General features: G+C 47.9%; 1 non-coding gene across 1 annotated transcript; it reads right to left on the bottom strand.

Annotated features, from left to right (window-relative positions):
• Positions 1–5,924: 5,924 nt before the first annotated feature.
• On the bottom strand, positions 5,925–5,996 carry TRNAC-GCA. The gene has a single exon. It is a non-coding gene; the product is annotated as a tRNA-Cys (tRNA).
• Positions 5,997–23,264: the final 17,268 nt, after the last annotated feature.

Below are 23,264 nucleotides of genomic sequence, written 5' to 3'. Positions count from 1 at the left end.
AGTTCGTGGGCACTTTTCCCCACTGCAGTGGTTAGCACTGAGCAAGGTCTACGCTTCCCACTCTAACCTGTGTCTGGCTTTATGTCTGATAACACCCAGAACCTGTGAATGTGACCCGTCTGGGAAAGGGAGTCTTTGTAGGTGTCATCATGTTAAGATGAGGCCATGCTGAATTAGAGTGGACCCTGATCCAATGACGGGTGTCCTGATAAGAAGAGGAACTAGAGATGCAGAAGCAGGCACAGGGAAAATGCCATGAGGTGACAGAGGCAGAGAGTGGAGCAATCACAGAAGCTGAGACAGACGTGGAGCTGGTTCTCCTTCCAAACCTCAAGGAACCTGTTCCTCATGATTGTTTGACTCTAAACTTCTCGCCTCCAGAGCTGAGAGAGTGAAAGCTTTAGCTTAACCCCCAAGATGATAGCTTACACTTTGTCTTGGGATCCCAGACAAGCCCCCAGGATGATAGTGATATCTATACCTTGTCTTGGGATCCCAGACAAGCCCCCAGGATGATAGATGAAAGCTTACAGTGTTCCACCAGATTTGTGGTCTCCAAAGAGAAGATTTAACTTCTGGACCAAAGACAGTTTCAGTCACTCAGAGCTTTGTGTAGCATAAATTTTATTAAAGTGAAAATAAAGTGTTTATTAAACAGCAAAAGCTTCTGACATAGACATCAGAAGGGTAGAAAGATTACCTGCCTTGCTAGTTTAAACAAGGCATTATATACCTTTTCGCTAGCTGCTGAGAATACAAAAAACAAAACCTTAAGGCTGTGAAAACTTTGTCCATACCCTTTCCCATAACATATATCCTGGAATGACATCAGCACAAGATTAGCCAGAAGGAATGGGTTAACCCAGAGCTCAAGGCTGTGGAAGTTTTACCCCAGACCGTCTCCCATAACGTGCATTCTGAGCTCAAAAAAAGACATGTCCTTGAACAAGAGATACAGCTGCCTAGGAGGCCTACAGTGTTTAAGCCAAAAGAATGTGAAAAAGAAATGCACTGAACTGAAATGTTGTGAAGCAATTAGCCTCCAACTAATAAAAAAATTAAAAAAAAAAAAAAAAGAATTCGCCTGCAATGCAGGAGACCCAAAAACAAACAAACAAACAAAAAAAACCTAAAACTGCTCTAGAAAATAATATATATCTGTTAATTTTTTAAAAGGTATAACTTAACTTAATTGTAAAAAAAAAAAAAAAAAAAGAAATGTTTACTTCCTCCTTAAAGGGGCCTTAGGCTTGTATTCCTTATCAACATGCCTAAGTTACCTCTCTCAAGAGTATACATTTCTGTTGCTTTAAGTTGTTACCAAACCAAACTCAGATCCACTCACCAGGCACAGTAAAGCCAATCACTAATACCAGGTTGTGGTGAAGGAAAGAGCAGCATTAACTGCAGGATTCCAAGCAAGGAGTCCACACAGCTAATGCTCACAACATTAGATGGGTTTTAGGAAAGTATTTTTAAAGGCCAGGTGAGAGAGGGGAGTTGCAGGGTATATGACTGGTTGGGGGTGAGGTATGGGACTGTGTCACAGGGGTTACATTACCAGTCCTTATGCCCCAGCAGGTCTGGGGGCCACATGCTCATGATCATCACATAATGAAAGTCTTCCATTTGATAATGGTTTTAACCTCTGTAAAACAACTCAGGAGTGTGCATCAGCTCTCATCTGGGTATTTCAGAGAGGAGCTAAAGCAGAGGATATGGGGAGGGGTGTTTCCCAGGAAGGCCCCATAGGGTCCTGCTTTGTTGCAAAGCCAACCAGCTTCTGGTACTTTGTTATAACAGCACTAGGAAACGAATACTGGCAGAAACAGGTTTTGTTAGCATGCTGTATATTCACAGCACCCAGCACAGTACCAGATAGTTGTTGTTCAGTTGCTAAGTCAAGTCCTTTCTGACTCTTTGCGACCCCATGGACTGCAACACACCAGGCTTCCCTGTCCTTCACCATCTCCCAGAGTTTGCTCAAACTCATGTCCATTGAGTTCAGTGATGCCATCCAACCATCTCATCCTATGTCACCCCCTTCTCCTCCTGCCCCCAATCTTTCTCAGCATCAGGGTCTTTTCCAATGAGTCAGTTCTTCGCGTCAGGTGGCCAAAGTATTGGAGTTTCAGCTTCAGCATCAGTCCTTCCAATGAATATTCGGGGTTGATTTCCTATAGGATTGACTGGTTTGATCTCCTTGCTGTCCAAGAGACTCTCAAGAGTCTTCTCCAGCCCCATAGTTTGAAAGTATCAGTTCTTTGGTGCTTAGCCTTCTTTATGGTCCAACTCTCACATCTATACACACTATTGGAAAAAACCACAGCTTTGACTTTGTCAGCAAAGTGATAGCTCTGCTTTTTAATACACTTTTTAGTACACTACAGATACAGAATAAATATTTGTTGAATGAATTGATTAGTGACTTACTCCACATCCTGGACCGAAGTGAACACAGTATCTCCTGGCTTGGAAAAACACTTGTTGGCAGTATTTGTAGAAACTCAGAATAATTTTTCTGATAAACACATAGTGGGCAAATAGCATTCTACTGGGCATTTGGTGAACATTCCCTCTGTCTGCCCATTGAGTGTGCAAGATGGGCATGGTTGTTGCCATTTTTTGCAGGTGAGTTCCTGAGACTCAGAGAGGGTGAGACTCATTCCCCGGCCCCTGTAAGGGGAGGCCCGGAACCCGGAACCCCAGTATGTGTCACACTGAAGTCCATCCCTCACTCCACACAGCTGCCAGTGCAGAAATGGGCTGGTTTCTGATTTAACTGGTGTCTGAGAGAAGCTTTGCCTGTCAGCTGTGACCCAGGCCCAGGCACTGACCCTGAAGTTGGACTTGGCTCAGGAGAGAGGGCGTCAGGGTGGATCCTCAACTCAGCGGTCCCTGAGAGCTCAGGGGAGTCTCAGTCTCCTGGCAGCGCACCTCCTCTGGTTCTTCAGAGCGGCTCTGCACGTGAATTACCTGGGGTTCTGCTAAACTGAAGATTCTGACTCCACCAGACCCTCATGGGGCCAAGTTTCTGATTTCTAACAGGCTCCCAGGTGGTATGGATGCTGCTGGCCCATCTGCGGCACTGTGTAGAGGGTGGTGGATGCAGGAGTGGGGTGGGGTGGACAGAGAGGAGCGAAATGGAGGTGCTGAGCTCTGGGGAACTGTGGTGTGGTGTCTTTGCAGGGAAAGTGGCTCAACTTCACTCCTCTCTTTCTCTTCTATTCTTGTAAATTGTCATTAGAAGCCTCTCTTCATCTCTCTCCCCCTCCCCCCATCAATAGTATAGAGAGAGATAGCTGAGCATCAGGACATCTGTATTCTTGTCTGCATTTATCAAGTTCACTACCACTGGAGTGGTAGTGGAGGCCAGCGCCTCCCCCAGTCATGACCCCGGGGTGCTGACAGGCAAGCTTCCTCCCTCTTCCTTCAGCCCTGTGGCTCCAACTCCAGGAGCCTGCACGGGGTGGGCACCAGAGTGCTGTGAGTCTGCTGCTGCTCCCCAACAAGCCCATCACTTAGAGGGGTGGGGAGAGCTGAGGAGAGGCCCTTCCTATTTCCTAGCACTTGTGTGTGGCCCGCAGGGCACAGGAGTTAATGAAGATAGAGGATGGCCTCCTCCAAATGGACCTCTCAAGGTCTGCGGGTAGGGGGGAGAGAGAAGCTGGGCTTCCCAGCAAGACCAAGAGTCCACTGGCTGCACCATCTTTGACCTTATTCATTATCAACATGTTCTAATGTGGGGCGTCAGAGTCAGAGAGAGAAGAATATCTTTGACTGGGAAGTTACCTTCAAGTTAATTTATAAGTTCCAAGCAAGATCCTAAAGGAATTACTTTGGAGGGGAGCAGAGTGGTAGTGAACTTGATAAATCCGTTCTGAATATCACTGATAAATGGGAGAAGATGGTCAAATAAATACGGGAAAAAAAAAAAAAAAAGCATTGTGTGGGGCTATGATACTTATAAAAGATATACCAATGTAATATAATAGAAAGCCCAGAAGTCCCACACATGCTTTAAATACTTAGAATATGACAAATATGGCATTTCAAAATGGGTTGGCAATGGATAAATGTGGCTGAGAAAATTAAGGATTTGATTTTTCCTTGAACTACATACTCACATAAATTCCAAACAGGATAAAGAGTTAAATGTAACAGTGATACGGGGCTTCCCTTGTGGCTTAGTTGGTAAAGAATCTGCCTGCAGTGCGGGAGACCTGGGTTCGATCCCTGGGTTGGGAAGACCCCATGGAGAAGGGAAAGGCTACCCACTCTAGTATTCTGGCCTGGAGAATTCCATGGGCTGTATGGTCCATGGGGTTGCAAAGAGTAAGACACGACTGAGTGACTTTCACTCAAAAAGATAATGGAACAGAGGAAAATATTTATATAAGGTCAATGCAGAGGAGACCACTCGAAGTTTAACACTGAAAGCAGAAACCCTAAAGGAAAGATGGAAAAATGTGACAGCAAAAGTTCTTACACGTTAAAAATATCATAAACAAAATTAATAAGCAAGTAATAAATTGGGGGAATTCAATATATACCTGATGAAGGGTTAATATTATTACAAATTAATAGAAAAAAGACATCAGCCCAACAGAAATGGGCACGAGCATAACAGACATGTGATTTAGAAGTAAGTATGAATGGGGACTTCCCTAGTGGTCTAGTGGTTAAGACTCTGTGCTTCCACTGCAGGGGGCACAGTTCCATCCAGGAACTGGGATCCCGCAGGCCATGTGGCACAGCCAGAAAGACCAACTGCAAATGACCAGTAACCATGTGAAACCATTTGCAATGATAACGAATAGAAAGCATTTTCTGTTTCCCTAGGGACCTGCTTTTGTTTCTAAGACCTGCTTTTGGCTTCTTATTACTCTTAGGCCCTCAAGGACCCAAGTGGTGTGCTCCACCCCTCACGTCCCACATCACCCAGGAAGCGTCTTGGCAGTCCCAGCCACACAAGTCTACTTTCAGTTTTTCAAACTCATCATGCCGTCTGCAGATGCTGTTCCCTTTGCTGCAAACACTCCTCCCTTCCTCTCCTACCTGAGCTCAGGGTCCCGCCTCAGAAGCCCTTTTCTGTTTCATTGTTCCTCTATGAGGTGGTGCTTCCCTGGGGGCTCAGGCAGTAAAGAACCTGCCTGCAAGGCAGGAGATCTGGGTTCAATCCCTGGGTGGGGAAGATCCCCTGGAGAAAGGAATGACAACCCACTCCAGTATTCTTGCTTGGAGAATCCCACGGACAGAGGAGCCTGGCGAACTAAACAGCCCATGGGGTTGCAAGGAATCAGACACAACTGGGCGACTAACACTTTCACTTTTTCTATGATGTGTATTATAGTTGCAGTTTTATATTGATTTATGTAACTGTGCCCCCCCCCTCCAAGACTTTCAATGATGTGTAGCAGGATTATGGCAGTTGTAACCCCAGGATTCACATAGTACTTAACACATAGTAGGGCCTCAACATGGCCAACCAGGGCTCTGGGAAATTATCTTTTATTATTTCTCTGATAATCCCTACCCTTTTGTTTTTTCTGTCTTCTTATCAGAATGCCAACCAGGTGGATGTTGGACTTCTTGAACTATTTCTCTAAGTATTTTCTCTTGCATGTTTTTCTTTCTGACATTTTGTTCCGCATTCTGGAGATTTCACCAACTTTGTTTTCCAGAACACTTCTTAAAAGCTTTTTTATACTCAACTTGTTTTTCATTTTCAAGTTTTTTTTTTTAATATTTGTATACCTGTGTTCATAACAGCATTGTTCACAATAGCCATAATGTAGTGAAGTTGCTCAGTTGTGTCCGACTCTTTGTGAACCCATAGACTGGAGCCTACCAGGCTCCTCCATCCATGAAATTTTCCAGGCTGGAGTACTGGAGTGGGTTGCCATTTCCTTCGCCAGGGGATCTTCCCAACCCAGGGATCGAACCTGGGTCTCCCGCATTGCAGGCAGATGCTTTACCATCTGAGCCACCAGGGAAGCCCAGTCATAATGTAGAGACAACCCAAATGTCCATTAATGTATGTACATCCAATGGAATAATTTTCAGCCTTAGAAAGGAAGGAAATTCTGACAGTCTCTTGGATAAAGATTAAGGACATTATGCTAAGTGAAACAAGCCATTCACAAAATGACTTAATACTGTATGATTTCACTTATATGAGGTACCTAGTCAAATTCATAGACTCAGAAAGTAGAATGGGAGGTGCCAGGCGCTGGTGGGAGAGAGGAGTGGGGACTTAATGTTTGATGGGCACAGAGTTCCATTGTACAAGACAAAAAAATTTCTGGGGATGAATAATGGCTATGGTTATTTAACAATGTGAACGTACTTAATGCCACTAAACTGTGCACTTAGAAATGCATAAAACAATAAATCTTATATTGTGTATATTTTACCACAGTTTTTAAAATTATTTCTTTTTCTCTAGTTCTTTTTTTCTTAACATCTTGTCTTTTTATTTAAGATACAGTATATTCTTGAGCATTCCTTAGGATGCTAATTTCCTTCCTTTATTTCTTTTTTTATTGAAGTACACCAGACTTACAGGGTCATGATAGTTTCAGATATACAGTGATTGGGTTGTATATATGCATATATTTTTCCAGATTCTTTTCTATTATAGGTTATTAAAGTATATTGAATATATCAATAGTTGCCTATGCCATACAGTATGTCCTTATTGTTTATCTATTTCATATACAGTAGTGTGTGTCTGCTATTCTCAAACTCTTAATTTTTCCCTCCCCCACCTTTCCCCTTTGGTAAATTTTTTTTTTTTTTCCCCCTTTGGTAAATTTGTTTGCTGAGTCTGTGAGTCTATTTCTGATTTATAAGTAAGTTCATTTGTATCATTATTTGTTTGTTTATTTTTGGCTGCGTTGAGTCTTCCTTCCTTCCTGAGGGCTTCCTCTGGTTGCAGAGAGCTTCTGATTGTGGTGGTTTCTCTTGCTGTGGAGCACAGACCCTAGAGCACGCGGGCTCAGTAGTTGTGACTCACGGTCTCTAGAACTCAGGTTCAGTAGTTGTGATTCATGGTCTCTTGACCGTGGGTTCAGTAGTTGTGGTGCATGGGTCTAGTTGCCCTGCTGCCACCGTGTGAAATCTTCCCAGACCCTGGATCGATCCTGTGTCCATGGGCAGGTGGATTCTTCACCACTGGACCACTAGGAAAGTCCCTATATCATTTTTTATATTCCACATTCAACTAATATCTTATGATATTTGTCTTGATCTTATTTACTTCAACGAGTATGATAATCTCTAGGTCCATCCATGTTGCTGCAAATGGCATTATTTTATTTTTTATGGCTGAGTATATATATATATATATATATCACATCTTATATCACATGTGATATATATATATATCACATCTTCTGTATCTGTTCATCTGTTGATGAGCATTTAGGTTGGCTCCATGTCTTGGCTATTGTAAATACCACTGCTATGAACATTGGGTGCATGTATCTTTCTGAATTAGTTTTCATCTTTTCCAGATAATATGCCCAGGAGTGGGATTACCAGATCATATGGAAACTCTACTTTTAGTTTTTTAAGGACCCTCCATACTATTCTCCATAGTGCCTGCACCAATTTACATTCCTATCAACAGTGTATGAGGGTTCCCTTTTCTCTACCCTCTTTCTTTTTAAGGTTGTCTTTTATTCTCTGAATTTTCTCTGAGGATTTCCTTTGCTCTTCATGTTGGTAGCTCTTGTCAAAATGTGTGGAGCTCCCTGGCATCTTTTAATATTTAAGTAGGCTGACCTGGGGAAATGTGCACATGGGCAGAGCTTAGAGTGGACAGATGGGGAGCCCGTTGTTAACCAGGGGGCCACTAAATGCTGGAATGAGGGGGACTCACTCAGGAGTACTGATGACCATGCCAGTAGCATGCAGTCTCCCAGGCTGCTCAAACAATTGTCTTTAGAGGAGAAACTGATTTTCCTCCCTGGAGTAGGCAGGTGCCTGCCTCCTTTCATGACCTGGCAGAAAGAGCATAAAGTATTCGCACATGGAGCTTCACTGGCCCTGCCTGTTCCAGCCCCACTTCTCACTCTGCCTTCTGTGATACCTGCCCTCACGTCCACAGCTGCCCGAGATTTCACTGGCAAATGGGTGAGCCCCCTGGCTCCAGCCCCTTTGCACATTTTCTGGGCTTTTGCTCCCTCTTCCAAAGGTCTCTTCCTCCTTTCCATCTTCCAGAACCCCCTTCCGTCTCCTTTGCTGTGCTGCTCTAGACCTTTTGCTCACTGATCCATCACTTGAATGAAGCAGAGGATATGAAAGTGCCTTCTTAGTCCCTGTCTTGAACTGGACTCTGCTTGTCCTGAGACCCTACCAACCACTTGTCTAATCATCACAGGGATGGAATCAATGCCAGCCTTGGCTTTGAGCCCTTGAATACCTGATCTCCAGGCTACTCTGTGAGACACTGCACAGACTGGCAATATGTGCACACACGTGCATGCACACCCACATGTGCGTGTGCACACACACACACAAACACACACACACACACACACCCAGCTTTTCCAGGGTTCTTTATACCTGGGTGAGGTCCCAGCCTCCCTGTTCTGCTCTTCACCTGGGACTCCACCTGTGGAGTTCCTTGCCTTTCTCCCTTCCACTCCCACATCTGCTGCTCTAACTCAACCTCATTGTCCTGCCAGCTCATCATGGAACTGCCACCTCCAGCCTCCCCTCCCCAGCACACGTGGCCAGAGCCAGAGCCATCTTCCAACTTCTGAGATCCGAGCATGGCACTTCCCTGCTTGACCTCTAGAGCCAGCAGGATCAAAACCGGCGTACTTAGCATGACATTCAAGTCTTCTTTTTGAGCTGGACTGTGTCTCCAGTCACATATATCTGTAGTTTCTCAGTGAGCCACACTCCCCCAGATGCATCCCAGCTTTGGTCCATACTGGTCCCTCTTCTGGGAACACCCTTTTACCCCTTCTGTTCCTAGATGGTTTAAATCCATCTGTTGGGGGAGGGATCTTTATGCCCCATCTTGGTGCTTCCTTCCATATGGAAGGACATAGTTACTGTAATAGTCCCGGATTCCTATCTCCTCACCACCCACAGGCCCTTGGGCGCTCCAGGGCCACCTCGTCCAGAAAGACTTGGTGACTGCTGGGCTGGGTTCAGTTCCTCCCCTCCATCTACAATGTCCTGTACCTTGAGCTCCCTCCCAGCTAAGCGGCTCGACCCATGCCATTTGGCTCGGAGGCAGCAGCGTCTGTTCCCAGGTGGCTGGCAAGTCCCAAATCCTCTTGGTGTTCTCCCTTCCTGCCCCACCCACGCGGGGCCAAGGAAGGCTGGTCAGCAGGGCTCCCTTTTACCAGCCTCCTCTCTCAGATGGGACTTTGACCCCAAGGCTCCAGATGCCTAGAGTCACATCACCAGAGGAAGGGGTTCCCCGATCTCCCGTGTCCCAAAAGCCATCTGAATTGTTCCACGTGAGCCCTGAACTTCTGTTTGTTCCTCCTCCAAGCCCATGTCTTCTTCAGAGAATGGCCTTTGTGCAGTGCAGTGCACACGCCGCCCCCTCAGTGGTGGTGGATGACCCGCTCCCAGGAAATGGATAAGGTGTGAGGTCTGCTCAGAGCTGGCCAGGGAGGCAGAGAGGAGGAAAAGAGGCTTGGGGCTGTCTCCACCCACACCCCTGGAAGTGATGCACAAACAAACCACTGCAGAAGCGCTCCGGAGGGCATGCTTAGAGGATCACAGTAAGACACCCCCCCCCGCACTGAAAAAACAATTTGGAACACTGCACATCAAACTTCTCGTACTTTCAACATACATTGGCTTATTATTAATGACTGATCTAATGCATACTACAGCAAAGAAACCTGTTTATTATGAATAACTTGGCATTTCCCAGATGTCTTTGGCTACACAGTGTTTTCAGGGGGAACACTTATTAAGATCCTCTGAATATATTTGCTGTTGTCTTCTTGGGCTTTTTCCCTCCAAGCTTACTTTGTGGCCCTGCAGCATCAGCATCTGGAGAAGGCAACAGCACCCCACTCCAGTTCTCTTGCCTGGAAAATCCCATGGACGGAGAAGCCTGGTGGGCTGCAGTCCATGGGGTCGCTACAAGTCAGACACGACTGAGCGACTTCACTTTCACTTTTCACTTTCACACATTGGAGAAGGAAATGGCAACCCACTCCAGTGTTCTTGCCTGGAGAATCCCAGGGACGGGGGAGCCTGGTGGGCTGCCGTCTATGGGGTCGCACAGGGTCAGACACGACTGAAGTGACTTAGCAGCAGCAGCAGCAGCATCACTTGGGAGCTTATTAGAAATGCAGATGTGGGACTTACCTGGTGGCCCCGCAGTTAAGAATCCACCTTGCAATGTAGGAGATGTGGGTTCAATCCCTGGTTGGGACACCAAGAACCCACATGCTGTGGAGCTACTAAGCCCACGCACCAGGACTACTGAGTTCGTGTGCTACAATGAAGACCCAATGCAGTCAAATAAATGAATAAATTAAGTACAGAGGCATAGGCCCCATCCTAGATTCAGAATTTGAGAGAGAAGGCCTAGGAATCTGCATACTTATAAGCTCGTCAGGTGATTTTTAATCATGTTGAAGTTTGATCAGCAACACCTGAGAGCAGTGTTTTTCAAAGTGGGGTCCATGAACCTCAGTCTCCCCAGTCTCCTTAGGAGATCTACAAGGTCCAAATCATTCTTATAATATACAATAATGTTTACCTTTTGCACTGATAATGCAAGAGCAAAGGGGATTGGGATATTGTGATATAAGAAACAGATGTATTGTTCTTCATTTATATTTCCTGACACACAACTTCTAAAACCCTTATAATTTCCTAAGTGACAAGACATAAGCTAAAGGAGCATCTTTTGTTATTCGTAACAAGACCCTTTCAACCACACCTGAATTTATATTAGCGCAGTGGTATTTGCAAAGTTCTTAAGGATGGTGGGCTGGCTGCCAGGAGAATCAATCATGTGATTAAAGGGTTGGCACTTTCCTCCCTGACTTCTAACTTCCTGGGAGGAAAGAGGGGCATGGGATTAACTTAATTACCAATAGTCAATGATTTATGAATTATGCCTATATAATGAGGCCTCCATAAAAATCCCTGAAGTGTGGGGTTCAGAGAGCTTTGGGTTGGTGAACATGCAGAGGTGCTGGGACACGCCTGGGAGGGTATGGAGGCTCCACACCCTTTCCCCATATGAGTTTCTTCCATCTGTTGTAGCAAATTATCAAACCTAGGGAGAGGGTCTGATTTTCCAGGTGGTGCTAACCCTGCCAGTTGAGGAGATGCAAGAGATGCAGGTTTGATCCCTGGGTCAGGAAGATGCCCTGGAGTAGGAAATGGCAACTCACACCAATATCCTTACCTGGAAAATTCCACGGACAGAGGAGGCTGGTGTGCTAAACTCCCTGGGGTTGCAAAGAGTCAGACATGACTGAGCAACTGAGCATACACACACACACACACACACACACACACAGGGAGAGGGTCAACAGAAGCACAGGCAACAATCTGAACTTGTGATGGGTGTCTGAAGTGGGGACAATCCTGTGGGAATGAGCCCTTAACCTGTGGGATCTGACACTACCCCCAGGCAGAAAACCTCAGAACCAAGTTGAATTGTAGGCCCCCCAGGTGGTGCCCGGGAACTGCCTGATGTGAGAAAACTCCCCACGTATAGGTAGACAGAAATAAGTGCGGAGAAGGAAAATGGAGTTTTTCCTTTCAGGGGTAAAACTGCTGTGCCCTACAGCACATCAAGACTGTGGCAGGGAACCAATGTTTGCACAACCAATTTTGCGTTACAAAATCATGCCTGGGTAAAAGATTTGTTCAAAGTCAAGACAGACTAATGGATTTTAATGTAGGGCTTCCCTGGTGGCTCAGATGGTGAAGAATCCACCAACCAATGCAGAAGACATGAGTTTGATCCCTGGGTCAGGAAGATCATCTGGAGAAGGGAATGTCTACCCACTCGAGTATTCTTGCCTGGAGAATCCCTTAAAGGGAGGAACCTGGGAGGCTACAGTCCATGGGGTTGCAAAGTCAGACACAAATCAGGCCTAGGTAAAAGATTCATTGAAAGTCAAGACAAACTAATGGATTTTTATGTAACAGAGCACCAAAATGTCAGTGATAGGGCTTCTGATTCCATGTTGCAACTAAGTTTTAGAAAGCTACCACTTGTTGATTCTTAGTGTAGTGCTTAAGAAGAATATCCACAATCATCTGAAAAGAATTTCAAGACACTCCTCCCCTTTCCTACTGCACATCTCTGTGAAGTCATCTTTTCTTCATACGCTTTAGCCAAAACAACACATTGCAATAGATTGATTGCAGAAGCAGCTATGAGAACCCAGGTGTCTTCTATTAAAGCCAGACATTAAAGAGACTTGCAAAATGGAAACAATGCCACCCTTCTCATTGAACTTTATTTTGAAAAATACATCTATTTTACCTAAAAATTTATTTTTGGTTAATATGCTATGGCTTATTGTTATTTCAAAGTAAATATTTTAAAACATTTCTCAGTTTTAAGTTCTAAAATGATGAATAGCAGTTAGATATAACTTATATAGAGACAAAGACCCCTTGGAGTCCTTGTGCTGTGTGTGTGTGCTCAGTTGTATCTGACTCCTTGCAACACCATGGACTGTAGCCCGCCAGGCTCCTCTGTCCACGGGATTTTCTAGGCAAGAATACTGGAATAGGTTGCCATTTCCTTCTCCAGGAATCCGTGGGGTCCTTGATAATTTTTAAAAGTGCAAAGGGGCCCCAAGATCAAAGAGTTTGTGAGGGGCTGATCTAGGGGAAACTTTAGGGTCCCTAGGCCCAGTGTGAACCCTCCAACCTACATAAGTCCAGTAGAGGATGGAGGCAGTGGGGTGGGGTGGATCCAAGTGGCACTTCCACCACCAAGGTGCCACAGACAGGAGGCTTGGCTTTTGGTCTGTTGTGCCAGGGTCCACCAGGATGGCATGAGAGGGCCAGGGCCTCCCAGCAGTGTGGTGCCACCTTCCTTTCTGCAGGAGTGACAGGTAGCCTCAGGGCCTCTCAGCGGAGGTTGTCAGGACACCAGCTGTGGGGAGGAGGCTCCAGCCAGGTCCATCTGATGCTGGTGCTCTGAGATTCCCCGGCCTATTGTTTAGACCAGGGGGCAGCCTGATCCTGTTCTAGAAGGTTCAAACACGGGACAGATTTCATGCCAACCCATCAGCCTCCCACCAGTGCTCACAGCGGCAAGAAATCCACAGATGCCTGTGGTAAACGGGCCGGCCATCTCCTTCTCCTGTCCCGAGGCTGTTGCCAGATCTGACCATCTTTCCCCAGCTTTGGGCCCACTCCCAGCAGAGCCCCTCTTCCCTCAGGTTCCTTCCCTGAGTCCCCGCCACCTCCCCACCCCCAGGAGGCAGGACCTGGGGCTCATCTGCCCGCCACCTCCACCTCCCAGCAGGGCAGTTCTGGGGGCTGGAAGGAGGCAAGGGGAGCTTGGAGGACCCCCAGAGGGGACCCCCGACGACCCTGGGACTTGGACCCTTGTGCTGCAGTGCTGAGGGCGTCTCCCTGTCGCAGAAGCAGCACCTGGGGAGCTCTGTCTTCAAGGCCTGCTGCAGGCTCCTGGTGTTTGCCGTGTGTCAAGAACCAGAAGTGGTCCTGGCAGACAGCAAGCACCTGTGTGGAAACTGTGGCTCTACAACCACCTGTGGGCTTCCTTTTAGCTCTTGAGTTCGTGAGTCTAGCCGAGTGCCTGGATGTGTCGACTTGCCTGACCCAGAGCAGTGCCTGCTCAGACCCCACCTCCCAGAGACTGGTAAGTGGAAGTGTTCAGTCAGGGGTGGGGGGGACCCACTCAGTCAGATGGCAAAGGCCCCCAGACTGAGGTTTATTTGACTGCAGACCTGCTCCAGCCTTGGCAGTGATGGGCTGTGTGACCTTGAACAAGTGTCCTCCTGTCTCTGGGCCTTATTGTTGGACTTAGTCATCTCTAAGGACTGACGCCGGTATCTTTTTGAGTCTGGATGGGGTGAGGCTCTAAACACAGTCTGGGCCAAACATCTCCAGGTGTAAAAAAGGTGACTGCCTCCTACTGAGCTAGCCCTCTGCAGGAGGCCACAGTTATCAGGCCAGCATCTCAGTAGAACTGGCTGTTCCAGCTGAGCTTCCAGGAGGGTGGGGAGTGGGCAGTGGGGAACAGAGGAGTGACTCTCATCAGAAAACCTTGTTGGAGCCCATCTTTGATTCCGTCTATAGCAACATGGCTCTGAGAGCCTCTCTGAGCATCTTCTTCAAACTCGGTAAAATAGGACTAAATGCTGAGGGCCCACAGATAAATACAAGGTCTTGCAGATAAATGCAAGGTGTCTGGGGTACCCCCAGTGCTCCAAATACTTAATACTTATCAGCGTCCACCGCAGCTGACACAAAGCCGCACTTAGTGAGCAGTGTTGAGCTGCTCCAGGGAGAAAATGAGGGTAATTGAAATTAACTTGGCTCCTGCTGTTTTTTCCTCCTTGTCCTAATCACCGGGAAATCTGCTGCTGGCTGGGCAGGAGGGCCCGAGGGCCAATGCCCCTGGGAGTCCAGGGCTCAATTAGGCTGTGGCAAATTGGATTTCTGGCCGTGAGGCCACAGGGCTGAGGTTGGCATTGAGGCATGAGCTGCCAGACGGTATTAGGGTAAGGACTGGCCAGATGGGCCCACAGCTAATTCAATCTGGCTTCCCAGAAGCAAGACTTACAAGGCCTGAGTTGTGGGCCTAGAGAGCTCTGTCTCCGGGTGGGAGGGCAGGGCCCTGTGTGGGTTGGGCCCTGTGCCTGGCACCTGGCCTCTGCCAGCAACTGGGCACCAGCGATCCAGACAGTGTGATGGGTGGTGGTTTAGTGTTAGGGAAAAAGCCCAGCTTGGACATCCAGAGGTCCAGGCCTCTGGTCTCCACATGTGTATCAGCTAATCTAGGAGTAGACCTGAGTGTGTGTGTGTGTGTGTGTGTGTAAGTGTGTCTCCAGCACTAACATTCTTGATTCTATGGCTGTCATTATAGATTAGGAAGAACAGAAAGAGTCAGAAAACTCAGAATGAGAGAGGGGCTGGAACAGAGAGACACAATAAGACATTTTTTAAAAAATGCTGAGAAACAGGGAAAGAGAAAAAGACCAGAGAAAAGAGGGGATATATGTATGCAGACAGCTGATTCACTTTGTTGTACTAGAAACTAACATGACATTGTAAAGCAACAATACTCCAATAAAAATTAGTTTAAAAAAAGAACAGCAGAAAAAGAAAACAGGTGGGAAAAAAACAGCAGAGAAAGAAAAGACAAAGACATTTAAACAGAGCAAGACAGTGAGAGAAGAAAACCGAAAGAGATAGGAAGAGAAATTGAGAGAGGGAAAGAGACTGAAGTCAAAATTTGACTACAAAGTAGTGTCTGCCCCAAATGAGCATCCTGGGGGGAGAGGGGAAACTGAGGCAGACGCAAACACACAGAAGACAGAGAGGGCCCATGAGAGTTAAATGCACAGACAGAAGCAGGCCGACAGACAGACAGAGCCACAGAAAGGTGGAGGCCAATCAGAGCGATTAGGGGAGGACTGAAGCCGATGGAGAGGAGGTGAAATGTTGGTTCAGAAGGATGGGAAATGGAAAGATCTAGTATGTTCTCCAGGGGACAAATGGAGGAAAGACCCTAAGGCAGGAAGACCAGCAGTACCTTTTTCTTAACGTTGGAATTTTATTACCTGTTAGTGACAAGCAACCTTAGAGGTTTGTTTGTTTGTTTTGTTTGTTTGTTTGTTTTTGTTTGTTTGTTTGTTTTAATCCAGTAGAGTTCCTAGCCTGGGCTCAAAACCCAGTTCCCAAATGATCAGAGAATGCCCACGTCTCCTTATTAGGAAAGAGGGGATGTGGGTTTTTGTCCTTGCTGCTGCTCAGTTGCTTTCTCCATCACCAGGCACAGAATTCCAGGCTTTGACTGGCTGATCAGCCCCCTCTGCTGTCCTGACCCTCTCTCCCCTCAGCAGCCCCTTCCTGGGTGTGGGTCTACCACCCAGCTGCCAGAGCTGCTGCACACAGGCCCTCGGGACCATGCCCCCACCAGCACCCCTGTGGTCCTGACAGCTCCCCCCAGAGCTGCACCTGTTTGGCATTAATCCTCCATCTGTTTCCTGCTGGCCCTTTGTCCCAGAGGTCACACGGTGGCGTCCCTGGATCCTGCCCTCAGACTTGTCGGGGATGAGCCTTCAGGCTGCCTCCTCCTGGCCTGAGGCCCAGAAGGCCTGCAGAGGCTGAGCTCACATCGGTGGTCTGGCAGCGCCATCCCCACCCTCAGGGACCTGTTTCCCATTCTCCTGGCACCTCACACACCACTGCCCCCGGCTTCCCTCATCTGCAGCAATCAGGTGAGTGAGCTGGGGGCAGGTAGCCTCTGCTTCCCTGCTGGACACGATGAACCAGGGAGAGAAGGAACAGCCTGGCGTGGCCATTCTCAGCCTGGACGAACGGTGGAATCACCTGGGGAGCCTTAAAAGTCAGCTGGATCCCATCCCCAGAGATGCTGCTTTAGTTGGTTGGGGTGTGGCCTAGACATCAGGACTTCTAAAAACTCCCAAGGCACCTTCTTCTGCATCCAGGGTTAAGACCAGTGTCCTTGAGCCATGGCTTGCTGAGCCAGGAAAAGTCCACTCCACACCTTGCTCAACAGAGGCTCAGAGACGTCAGGGCCCTGCCTGGAGTAACACAGCCAGAAGGGCAGAGCTGTGCCCGCCAGAGCCCCTCCATCGCCTCCCTGGGGTCCTCACAATTTCCAGCCCTGGGGGTAACCTCTCTGTCTCTGTTTTGGGGTCTGCTCTTGCCTCAGGGAGTTTGGGAGTTGAGCTCTGTATCAACTTGTTACCAACAACATGCTCCTTTGTGACCCTCAGGCTTCTCACCTGTAACCTGGAGATCAGAGGACACACCTCAAAGCATTGCGGTGACAATGAAATGAGTTAATACATCTTTAGCGCTTATCATGGTGCCCAGTACTTAGTAAGCCTTCAGTGAATGTTATCTGTTAGGATTAGGGTTAATGTTTTTTCCCACACCAAGCAAATCTTTGCAACACCAGCTGGGTGTCCTACAGTTTAACTCAGTTCCCACGGGTTAAGATCTCGGTCTTAACCAAGTGAGGTGGGAGCGACAGATGCCCAGTGATGAGTTACCTGCAACTTCTGTCCAACATGGCTACAAATCGGGGGTCCCTGGGACCTCCTCCCTGTTGGATTTGATGACTTGCTAGAGCGGCCCACAGAACTCTGGGAAACACTTGAGTACTTTGTGTGTGTGCTCAGTCGCTTCAGTCATGTCTGACTCTGCGACCCCATGGACTGCAGCCCACCAGGTTCCTCTTTCCATGGGATTCTGCAGGCAAGAGTACTGGAGTGGGTTGCCATGCATCCTCCAGGGGAATCTTCCAGACTTAGGGATCGAACCAGCATCTCCTTCACTTCAGGCAGATTCTTTACTGCTGAGCCACCAGGGAAGCCCCTAAGTACTTTTACCAGTTTACCAAAGGATATGTTAAAGAATACAGATGAATACCCAGGTGAAGAGATTCATAGCTTGACACCTGGGTACTGAGCACATAGAGTTGGGGGCATCACCCCCAGGTAGATGGATACACAGGGGAGGGTATGTGAGAAGGGGCACAGAGCATCCACGCCCTCGCTGGGCACCACTCTCCCAGCACGTCTGTGTGATCACCCACCCAGAAGCTCTCCAGACCTCACCCTTTGGGGATTTGGTATGGAGGCTTCATCATGTGGGCGGGATGGAGTTCAACATCCATCACCGTCTGTCTTCTCCTGAGGAGGGGGGCAGGGCTGAAAATTCCAAGCTTCTAATTAAGGCGTGTTCTTTCTGGTGACCACCCCTCATCAGGGAGCCATTCAGGAGCCCATTGGAACAAAAGAAGCACCTATTACCCAGGAAATTACAAAGGTTTCAGGATCTCTGTGTCAGGAACCAGGGGAAGAGACTAAATATTGGAATAAAAAATGTTTCTAGTGCTGTTATCACTAGGAAATTACAAGAGTGTCAGAAGCTGGAAACAGAGACATATTTATTTATTTATTTATTTTTCTATTATCTCAGGAGGGAACATGACCCTGCTGACACCTTGGTTTCAGACTTCTGGCTTCCAGAACTGTGAGTACATTTCTGTTGCTTTGAGCCACTCAGTTGGTGGCCATTTGTTACAGCAGCCACAGGAAACTAATACAACCTCTCCAGGGTTTAGGGTTGCTGGCTACAGAATCCCTTGATCATGACAGTTGACCTGCTAGTGACACTTTAGGGAAGTCGAGGGGCAGAGGCTCAGTACTGTCCTGAGGGCTTTTGGGCCTGGGCACCAGAGGAGGTAAGGTGCCCTCTTTACTGTGGAGGACTCGGCACGTTCCTTGCTCTCTTTAGGCCTCAGACCCCCGCGCCACCCGCCTCCCTATTTGTTCTTTGTATCTATGAGTCTCAGGGAGAAAGACCCATCTCGCACCTTCGGTGGTCAATTCCTCTGAATCTAGACCTTCACAAGGCTGATAGCAGCCTCTGGAGTGAAGTGGACCCCAGCCTCATGGAGGGCAGGGTCTGGGCTGGTGGTGAGGAAGGGATGCAGCTGGAGAGTATGGCGGTGAGCGTAGAATGGAGGGATGGTGGTCTGGAGCCCCCAGCATGCTCCACATCTGCCACTGCCCTCAGACCTGGGAGGACGCTTCATCGTCTCTGCCCTGGGCTGGGGGTGCCCAGGTGAGTATCGGGCTGTTAGGGGCTCACAGGCCCCTCCCCTGGCTTGATATAATGCTATATCCTCTTCCTGGGTGTTTTGGCAGGCGAGAATTCTACCACTGAACCACCAGTGCCCAACTTCCAGATGTTTTGTCAGGAGCAGCTCCTTCTATCATTTGGTTCTGTCTTGTTTCTTACCATTATTCCTGAGTAGATTCTTGGTTGTTTGATCCATGAGGTGGAGGACCATGGGAAGGTTCCCAGCACTCGGCTGGTGAGGAAGGGAAGGAGGGGACATGAGACAAGCAAAATAAACTTCAAGAAGATTTTTAGAAATTGTACAGTCATCCCTCAGTATTCATGGAGATTGGTTCCAGGACACCCTGCAGATATCAAATTCCTCAGATGCTCAAGTCCCTTATGTAAAACAGTATTGTATTTGCTCATAACCTATGCACATCCTTCCATGTACTTGGAAGTCATCTCTAGATTGCTTAAAATACCTGATACAGTATAAATGCTATGTAATAGCTGTCAGTACAGTGTGAATGGTATGTAAATAGTTGGTATGTACAAATTCAAGGTTTGCTTTTGGAAAGTTTCTGAAATTTTTTTTTCCAAATATTTTTTATCTATGACCGGTCAAATCTGTGGACTCGGAACCCATGCACATGGAGAGCTGATGTAGTAAAATACACGTAACATGAAATTGACCATTTTAGCCATTTGTTGCTGTTGTTCATTCTCTAAGTCATGTCCAGCCCTTTGTGACCCCATGGACTGCAGCATGCCAGGCTTCCCTATCCTTCACCATCTCCCAGAGTTTGCTCAATCTCATGTCCATTGAGTCACTGATGCCGCCGAATCATCTCATCCTATATCGCCCCCTTCTCCTCCTGCCCTCAATCTTTCGCAGCATCAGGGTCTTCTCCAATGAGTTGGCTCTTTGCTTCAGGTGGCCAAAGTATTGGAGCTTTAGCATCAGTCCTCCCAATGAATATTCGGGGTTGATTTGATTTAGCATTGACTGGTTTGATCTCCTTGCTGTCCAAGGGACTCTCAAGAGTTTTCTCCAACACCACAGTTAAAAAGAATCAGATCTTTGGTGCTCAGCTTTCTTTATGGTCAAACTCTCACATCCATACATGACTACTGGAAAAACCATAGTTTTGACTATATGGATCTTTGTTGGCAAAGCAAATGACACTTTTAGCCATTTAAAAGTGTGCAATTCAGCGGCATTACGTACATTCACAGTAATGTGCAGCCATCATCACTACCTGGTTCTAGGACTTTTGGAAACCACACAGTCTTAAAACAGTCCCTCCCCCTTTCTCTCCCACCTCCAGACGCTGGCTACCACTGTCTGCCTTCTGTCTCCATAGATTTGTTTTAAGTCAAGAAGATTGTTTTGATCTTTGCATTCCACTTAAAATGCAAATCACCACCAGAGGACCACAGTCTGCATTTTTAATTTCATTCACTTCAACCAGCAGTCACCCTCCCCCCTCCTCCATAGTTTAGAAATTGTGTTGTGGGGAAAACACTGACCTGGAAGCAGAAGACCTTAGTTGTAGCTCCTTCTGTCAAAGCTTTGTGACCTTGAGAGAGGTCCCTGACTCTCTTGGGGCCTCAGCATCCCCAACTTGAGTCACCAGGTTTAGACTCAGCTAACGTTTTTCCGGGCCATCTGCAGCTCTGATCTTCCAATGCAGTGGTGGAAGTCTGCTACTCGGGCTGTGTGAGAAGGGAATCCGGGTGCTAGGTGCTAGGAGGAAGCCAAGAGTTGGAGAGGAGGCATTTCTGAGGGCTCCAGACCAGGCCCACCTGGCCCACCATTCGACCCCAAGCCAGCCCAGTCCAAGTTAGCTTCCTGGCTGGTCCAAAAATCCCAGCCACACACTGCAGGTTGGACTTACCAGGCCCCGTCAGAAGGGGTGAGCCTCCTGGGGGCCTCAAGCAAGAGCTTCCCGGGGCAGGCTGAGTCAGGATGGAGCAGGGTGGCAGGGGAGGTCCCAGGGGGATGGGGAAGGCCTGAGGTCAGGGTGGGAAGTGGCTGTGGAGCAGGATGCGGGGGCCTCATCAAAGGCTCCCTGGGCCCTGCTTGCACCAGTGCTCATGGGAGCGGGTCCCGGGTCTTTCCAGGACCAGCCATGTAAACAGGTGTGTCAGGGGAGGGGGTTACAACCAAGGACCTGTAGTCACCTCTCCGGCCCTCTCTGAAGAAAGGACTCCTTGTCTGTGGGCTTTCAGCCTCCTGGATGTAATTGTCTCTTGAGTCGTGAAGGGAGAAAGTCTGAGATACAGAGTAGGACAAGCTAAAAGAGGCCAGACTGATTCTTTGAGGAAAGATGAGGAAGCCCCTGGAGTGGAGGTGGGGAGGCTCTGGGAAGTCAGGGAGGCCCTCCAGGAAGGGAAGGGAAGGGTAAGGAAGATAAGGTACAGCTTTGGTTTGGGGGGAGCAGGGGAACAGAAGAAGAGAGGTTTGGGCAGTGATTGGAAGGACTAGGCTCATGGTGAGAAGTGTTTAGAAGAGATTTAGGGGATGTTTTGTCATGTGATATGTTGCATAAACACCTCTTCCATGTCCCCATGAAACCACCACTGATGCTGGATGTTACACTTCAGTGCTTTGGCAGTGAGATTCATGTCTTTTCTTTTTCTTTTTAAATAATGCATTGGCCTAACTGTCTTTGATTTACTCAGGGCCAGCCATGTTTACAAGGTTTCGTCAGTGTTCCATTAGCTAAATGTTGGGTTCCCTGCTTCGTGGGCTGCCTTCACCGCTTGGTAAGCCCTTGGGCACCGGGGGTGCTGCAGAAAGCACCTATCAGGCTGCAGCTCTGTCCCCCAGCCCCGGGGTCTCCTGGATGGGCGGCCCCATTCAGAGGACAATATTTGAAATCGGGCCCTGACCCAGTCACCAACAGAGGCCCTTCTCTCACCCCTCCCAGCCCTCATTCTCCCCTGGGATGCCCACTGGCTGGGCTCCTGCCTCTTCTTCCAGCCTCCCTCAAACTCTGTAGAAAGGGGGCATCACCATCCTAGCCCCCTGTGACAGTCACAAGATTCCAGCCACAGAAAAGTGCTACCAGGCCCAGTGAGCTAGCAACACTTGGTACAAAAAGTCCCTCCATAGGGAAGGCTCCGGAAATAATACAGCCACCCAGGGAGGGTCTATGACTCCTTGTCCGTTCCTCTAGCTCTGGCCCTCATCCCATGGCAGCCTCTAGGAGAGCCCAACCCTAGGACGGAGGGACATGAGGACTCTTTGCCTGGTTCCCAGCCCAGCCTCCGACTCTAGGTACCTTTATCTCCTTCTTCCCCTGTGGCCTCTGACCCATCTGTCACATGGTGGGTGCTGGGGGAGGCCAGAGAGAATGGATGCAAAGTGCAAGACTCCACATACACAAGACCCCAGCTCTAGTCAGCACTCCCTCCATGGAGCAGGGCATCCCAATCTAGAGCTCAGGTGCACAAGAAGTATCACTGGCCTTTATTTTCTTTTATCTGTTTATTTTATTTTTGGCTGTGCTGGGTCTTGGTTGTTGTGTACAGGCTTTCTCTAGTTGTGGGAAACGGGGGTTACTCTCTAGTTGCTGTGTGCAGGATTCTCATTGTGGTGGCTTCTCTTGTCGTGGAGCACTGGCTCTGGAGTGTGTGGGCTCAGTAGTTTGGATGCACAGGCTTAATTGCCCAACAGCATATAGAATCTTCCCAGACTAGGGATCCAACCCATGTCCCCTGCACTGGCAAGCAGATTCTCAACCACCATTGAAGTCCAGCCCTTATCTTCTTAAAGGTAACATTTGAATTTCCAAAGCTCAACATCCTCTTTCCTGGACAGTCAGCTATGCCTCCGTCCTGTTGTTGTTCAGTCACTAAGTCACGCCTGACTCTTTGTGACCCCATGGACTGCAGCACATCAGGCTTCCTTGTCCTTCACTGTCTCCCTGAGTTTGCTCAAACTCATGTCCATTGAGTCATTGATGCCATCCAACCATCTTATCCTCTGTAGCCCCCTTCTCCTCCTGTCTTCAATCTTTCCCAGCATCAGGGCCTTTTCCAGTGAGTAGGCTCTTCACATCAGGAGGCCAAAGTATTAGAGCTTCAGCTTCAACATCAGTCCTTCCAATGAATAGTCAAGGTTGATTTCCTTTAGGATTGACTGGTTGGATCTCCTTGTAGTCTGTGGGACTCTCAAGAGTCACCTCCAGCACTACAATTCAAAAGCATCAGTTCTTCAGGGCTCAGCCTTCTTTATGGTCCAACTCTCACATTCATACATGACTACTGGAAAAACCATAGCTTTGATAATACGGACCTTTGTCGACAAAGTAAGGTCTCTGCGTTTTATTGTGCTGTCTAGGTTTGTCAGGGACAAACCTTTTCTTCCAAGGAGCAAGCATCTTTTAATTTAATGGCCACAGTCACTGTCCACAGTGATTTTGGAGCCCAAGAAAAGAAAA

Source organism: Cervus canadensis, chromosome 17 (assembly GCF_019320065.1).
Source record: "Cervus canadensis isolate Bull #8, Minnesota chromosome 17, ASM1932006v1, whole genome shotgun sequence".
Classification (NCBI taxonomy): Eukaryota; Metazoa; Chordata; class Mammalia; order Artiodactyla; family Cervidae; genus Cervus; species Cervus canadensis.
This window is presented reverse-complemented; position numbering and strand designations above follow the sequence as displayed.